The following is a 6,390-nucleotide window of genomic DNA, read 5'->3' on the forward strand; positions in this document are numbered from 1 at the left end:
GAATACCAGAGACCATACTGTATCGTTCCTTTCACGTATTTCAGAATGCGTTTTGCTGCTATCAGATGTGATTCCTTTGGGTCAGATTGATACCTTACACAGATTCCAACACTGAACATTATGTCTGGTCGACTGGCTGTTAGATACAACAGACTGCCTATCAAGCTATGATAGACTGTGGTATCCACTGATATACCAGTTTCATCTTTCGATACCTTTGTAGAAGTGGAGATCGGTGTTCTGGATGGTTTACATGATTCCAGATCAAATTTTTTGACAAGATTCTTAGCATACTTTTCTTGTGAAATAAAGTATCCTTCAGAACTTTGCTTGACTTGTAGACCTAGGAAATACGTGAGTTGACCAACCATGGACATTTCAAACTCTTCCTCCATGACTTGTACTAATTCATCAGTGTATTTCTGCAAGGTTGATCCAAACACAATGTCATCAACATAGATTTGAGCGATGGTTACATGAATTCCTGTCGATTTGACAAACAGTGTTTTGTCAATACTTCCGCGTTTATATCCGTGCTGGAGCAAATACTATGTCAGACGTTCATACCAGGCCCGTGGAGCTTGTTTAAGACAATAGAGAGCTTTTCGAAGCTTATAGACATACGAAGGACGTTCTGGATCTTCAAAACCTTTAGGTTGAGCCACATAGATATCTTCATGGAGATACCCATTCAGAAACGCTGTCTTGACATCCATCTGATATAATGTAAATCCCAAAATGCAAGCGACAGCCAGCAAGATTCTAATTGACTCAAGTCTAGCTACAGGAGCAAATGTCTCGTCATAGTCAACCCCTTCAATCTGTGTATAACCTTGAGCCACCAACCGAGCTTTGTTTCTGGCTATATTCCCTGCTTCATCAGTTTTATTTTTAAAGATCCACTTCGTTCCTATTACGTTAACACCATCAGGTCTTGGTACAAGATTCCAAACATGATTTCGCTCAAACTGATGTAGCTCCTCCTGCATTGCATTGATCCACAGATCATCCTGTAGAGCTTCTTTGACATTTTTTGGTTCTATCTTTGAGGTATAGCAGTAAGACCCAGATATTTCTGTCAGATTATTTCTTATTCAGCTTCTGGTTTTCATTCCATCTGACAGATCTCCAATAATGTTATCTGATGGATGGTTTTTCTGAGTTCTAGTAGGTTTGTCTTTACCAACATCATTCATGAGATCTATCTCTTGTTCCGAACTTTCTTGATCTTCATCTGATGAATCTTGTGGTTTGAGCTGACTGTTGTTATAACTTGCATCTGAATCACGTACAGGTGACTCTATCACTGTTGAGTCCACTGGTTCTTCTGGATTGTCATCGACAACCACATTTACTGACTCCATCACAGACTGAGTCTTCTTGTTGTAGACTCTGTATGCACGACTGTTCGGAGAGTATCCAAGAAAGATGCTTTCATCAATTTTGGGTTCAAACTTCCCTCTTTGTTCTCTGTCAGCCAGCACATAGCACTTTGTCACAAACACATGAAAGTATTTCAGATTTGGCTTCTTTCCCTTCCAGATCTCATATGGAGTTTTCGTCGTCCCTGGTCTAAGGTAGACCCTATTTATAGTATGACATGCTGTGTGTACTGCTTCAGCCCAGAAACGTTGTGGCATATGTGAGGCATGTATCATACCTCTAGCTATTTCCTATAGCGTTCGGTTCTTTCTTTCCACCACTCCATTCTGTTGAGCAGTTCTAGGAGCTGAGAACTCATGTGAGATACCATGTTCAGAGCAGAAGTCTGAATATAGTGAGTTCTCAAATTCCTTTCCATGATCACTCCTCAATCTCTGAATTTTTATAATAGACTCATCTTTTTCCTTCTGAACTCTTATGCACAGAGTCTTGAAGGCCTTGAAGGCTTCTGTCTTTTCTCTCAGAAAGTAAACCCAGCTGTATCGGGAGAAATCGTCTACACACACAAATATATATTTCTTTCCTCCAATGCTTTCAGTCTGTGTTGGCCCCATGAGATCTATATGGACATGATCTAGACATTTCTCAGTGGTGATACCTCTTACTGCTTTGTGTGGAGTTCTGATTTGTTTCCCAATAGCACATGCGCCACAAATTTTCTCTAGATCAATTCTGATCTTCGGTACACCTTTTACAGCTTCAAGTTTTATCAACTTATCCATATCTCTGAAATTTATGTGACCCAGTCGTCTATGCCAGAGTTTTGATTCATCAGATTTGGATAGGTGACAAGCAGTTTCATTTGTCAAAACATAACAGTTGTCTGAAGACCGAGTTCCTTCCATGACAAGTTGATTTGCTTTGTCACTCACTCTGCAGCAGTTACGATCGAAGCATACATTCCAATTTTGATCACATAACTGACTAATGCTAATAAGATTCTCTTTTAATCCACTGACTAGCAAGACTTCTTCTAACTGAGGTAAACCTGGAACATTTAGGACTCCTTTCCCAACGATTTTACCCTTTTGTCCATCTCCAAAAGTTACAGCTCCACTACTAGGTTGAACAGCCATCAGACATTTAATGTTTCCTGTCATATGTCTGGAACAACCACTGTCGAAATACCATCTAGCATCAGTTGTAGATGCAGTTAGAACAATGGTGGGATAACAGATAACTTCTGACTTTCTGACCCAAACCTGTCTAGTGAATGGTGTAATAGTCTTATTCTGATATTTTTCCTTCCTTTGATCTCTGTAGAAAAAATAGCATTCGGGACGAGTATGACCTTTTGTGTGACAGTAGTGACAAATGGGAGTATAATATTTAACTTTGACAATCTTATTTTTGAATCTCGAATAATGAGATTTATAAGTTGATTTGTCCTGGTCAGTGTTCGTACCGTATCTCCCTTCCTTGATTTGTACTGACTGAGATGACTGTCCTTGTTCATACCTGTGATATGTTGTGGTCTTAGACATTCCCTCTTTGATGAACTTTGGTGCGTTGTTCGAAGATTCTCCTTGCTCAAATCCCAGACCCTTTTTATTATTAGGGTTTCTGCCAGAGTCTAGAATTTTATCTAAGGTAGATGTGGTGTCCATCATCTGTATATTTTTCTTCAAGCTCTCCAACTCCTTGATCAATTTTCCTTCTCTGGACCGTATCTGAGTGATGAGATCTTCTTTTATGACCAATTCAGCATTCGGTTTCTTTATAAGATCATCTTTTTGCTTTAGATCGTCATTCAGATTCTTATTTACTTTCACAAGTTGTTCCCAGCTAGCGACAAGTTTTGCAAATTCTGCCTCAAGTTGAATATGTCTTTCTTCAAAATCATCTGTTGATATGTATGATTCTCCATCTGATTGATCTCCGTCTGATTGAATGTTTGTGGCAGTGAAGGACGCTACAAAGTTTCCTACATTATCATCTGATTGATCATTTGAATTTTCCTCCTCCTCATCACTAAGAGTAGCTACAGACATAGCCTTTTTCCTTTTAAGATATGTTGCACATTTAGCCTGTATGTGACCGTATCCTTCACATTCCCTACACTGCACAGACCGATTGAGGGGTTTTCCTGTGTCTGTAGTACTATTTCTGTTTTGTCTCGATCGCCCAGTCTGAGATTGATTGTTCCGTGAGAGGGGTGCTGTTTCAACCTTTTGATATGAAGGGTTATTGCATTTGTATTGTGTTCTTGTAGACTGACCTTGACCCTTTCTGTTGAACCCTTTTAAGATTTTCTTGAAGTTTTTGGTTAGGAGAGCTAGGGTTTTATCATCTATGTCGTCTGTGTCAGATTCTCGATCAGCTTCAGCAACAAAAGCTACAGACTTTCCTTTCTTGTTCTTCCAACATCATCATCAGCAAGAACTTCCAATTCATATGTGTGCAAGCTTCCCATGAGTTCTCCGACAGTCTTCTTTTCCCAACCTGTGTGTTCCTGAATAGCCGTTACTTTCATTCGAAAACGTTTAGGTAGGGATCTGAGAATCTTTTTGACCACTCTCTCATCAGTGAATGGTTCCCCAAGAATTGAGGCTCGGTTCATCAAGTTCTGAACCCTACTATGGAAGGTAGAAATGGTTTCGTCTTCAGTCATTCTGAGAGCTTCGAATTCTGATAGAACCATTTGCAACTTTGACTGTTTGACATCACTGGTTCCTTCATATCTGGTTTCAAGAATCTCCCATACCCGTTTAGCCTCTTTTACCCCTGTAACAAGCGTAAAAACAGATTCATGTAGCGATCCAACAATTGAGTTTAGTGCTTTGTTGTTCAGATCAGAGGCATTCATTTCATCTTTTGTCCAAGTCTCTATGGGTTTTTCTTCAGCAACTCCTTGTGCATTCGGAGTAGTAGGTTGACTCCACCCAGTTAGGATGGTGCGATAAACCCTGGTTCCTTGTGCTTGAAGATATATCTCCATACGAGCCTTCCAGAAAGAGTAGTTGTGACCATCTAGTTCTGGTGGTTTCATACTTGCGTCCATCCTGAAATCAACAACCAGCCAACGAACACACAGACAGACTTCCACAAAAACAGAGAGAATGCAAAAAAGATAGCCCTTCGGACCAAGTCACTATGTAGACTTAAAAGCTCTGATACCACATGTAATTTTGCATTTCCTCGTTTTACGAAAATTATCAGAAATAGTTTGCTAACTTAGAAAACTGATAGATTCAGTTAAGCACATACTTAGTAATGATAGATCATGGTGCGAACATCAGAGAAAAATAAACAAACACACAGAGCGAACACTCACAATGTTTACCCAGTTCGATACAGTGTGTATCTACGTCTGGGGGACGATCACATAGGCGTCCAATCCACTAAGTCATAATCCAATGTACAAAGGTAGATATACAATAATCTTACCCAAGTGCCCCACAACTAGAATTATTATTTATAATACAAATTATTAGTTGAGTATTTCAGTAGTAATCTAATTGTTTTCATCCTAATTGTTCCCGTCCTCCTCATCAGTAGCCGATTCGTTAAACCCTCCCCTCCTTCATCATCATCTTGAGCCGAAACATTCTTATTTTTTTTCCCACTTCCGGCTTCAGCGAAAGAGAATGTCTGCATGTCAATTTCCGTTCTTCTATCTAGAGTCATCAATTCGTAAGTTTATTTAATTGTCTTGGGGTAAAATTTTCTATGATTATTATATGTTTATATGTGATTTCTTTGTGTATATGAACCTTCAACCTGGTTAGAAGGAGAGTTTGCGGAGGAGTAAACGTAGGACTCGATTCTGGTCTGTGATTGATTGTACGAATCCAGGTAAGTGTTTATGTCCACTTCTTTATTCTACTCTGTAAATATGTATGTTTTTCTGATGTACTGAGAAATATAAGTTTTATGGCATATGAGCAAATATTATTGTTGAATATGTGAGGTTGTTTGGTAAAGTGTACATATGAATATATATAATTTCTGTTCAAAGGAAAAAATAGTTTCATTTTCATGCAGTACGCATGTATGCATTTCTATATAAATTTATATGTACTTTTTCAAGTAAAGTATATATGTACATAAATTTCTGCTATTCGTATGTATATTAAAAATAATATTAATAATTTATTCTATTTTCATAATTGAATTGTATGTAAATATATATGTGAATGTATATATGAATGTTCGTATTTTAAAGTGGTAAAAAATTATTAAATTGTGCATGCATATATTGTTTGCTATGTGGTCTTCATCTTTGTGAAATTTGTGATATTTGAAACGAGAAATTATTTGGTTGATATCTGTGGAAAATTTGGATGTATGTATATATTATTGGTACACATCGTAATTTGAAGGTGAATGCGTATATAGTATGTTAAGTGGTACAATTGTGGGATATTATAAATCTATTGAATATGATTAGAGAAATATTTTGGAGGAATTATTTTGGAGAAAATGCTATTTTTGGAGAAATGTATTTATATGTGGAGAAATGGTTTATTTTAAAGAAATCAAAATATTGTGTGGTTTTCCGTAAAAGAGAGTTACTGTTCACATGGACCTATTACTGCTCATTGGGCTTGGAATCCCATGAGGGTGTATCACATAAGTTATGATCCAGTTTCTAAAATGTATGAGTACGGGGTAGTCAGAAAGAAGTCTGACTACTTGGATCATATACTACCCAGTGGCTTGGAATCTGCTGGGGGTGTGCACATAGGTCTTGGTTCAGATTCCAAATGGATTTTGAAGAGATGGTTATTTCTCCATATATAAATATTAATCCTCCATGTGTATGTACGAAAATTGATTTTTGAAAAGTATATCTCCACGTATATTTTGAAAAGGTTTATTATAAAAAAAAAAAAAAAACTATTTTACAGGGTGGAGTAAACTTTACTTAGCAAAGTGTTGCTAACTTTATTTGTTATTTTTGTATATCTTGAAAATTATATGTATACAGGTAAATGATTTTGGATG

Source organism: Ipomoea nil, unplaced genomic scaffold (assembly GCF_001879475.1).
Source record: "Ipomoea nil cultivar Tokyo-kokei standard unplaced genomic scaffold, Asagao_1.1 scaffold1416, whole genome shotgun sequence".
Taxonomy (NCBI): Eukaryota; Viridiplantae; Streptophyta; class Magnoliopsida; order Solanales; family Convolvulaceae; genus Ipomoea; species Ipomoea nil.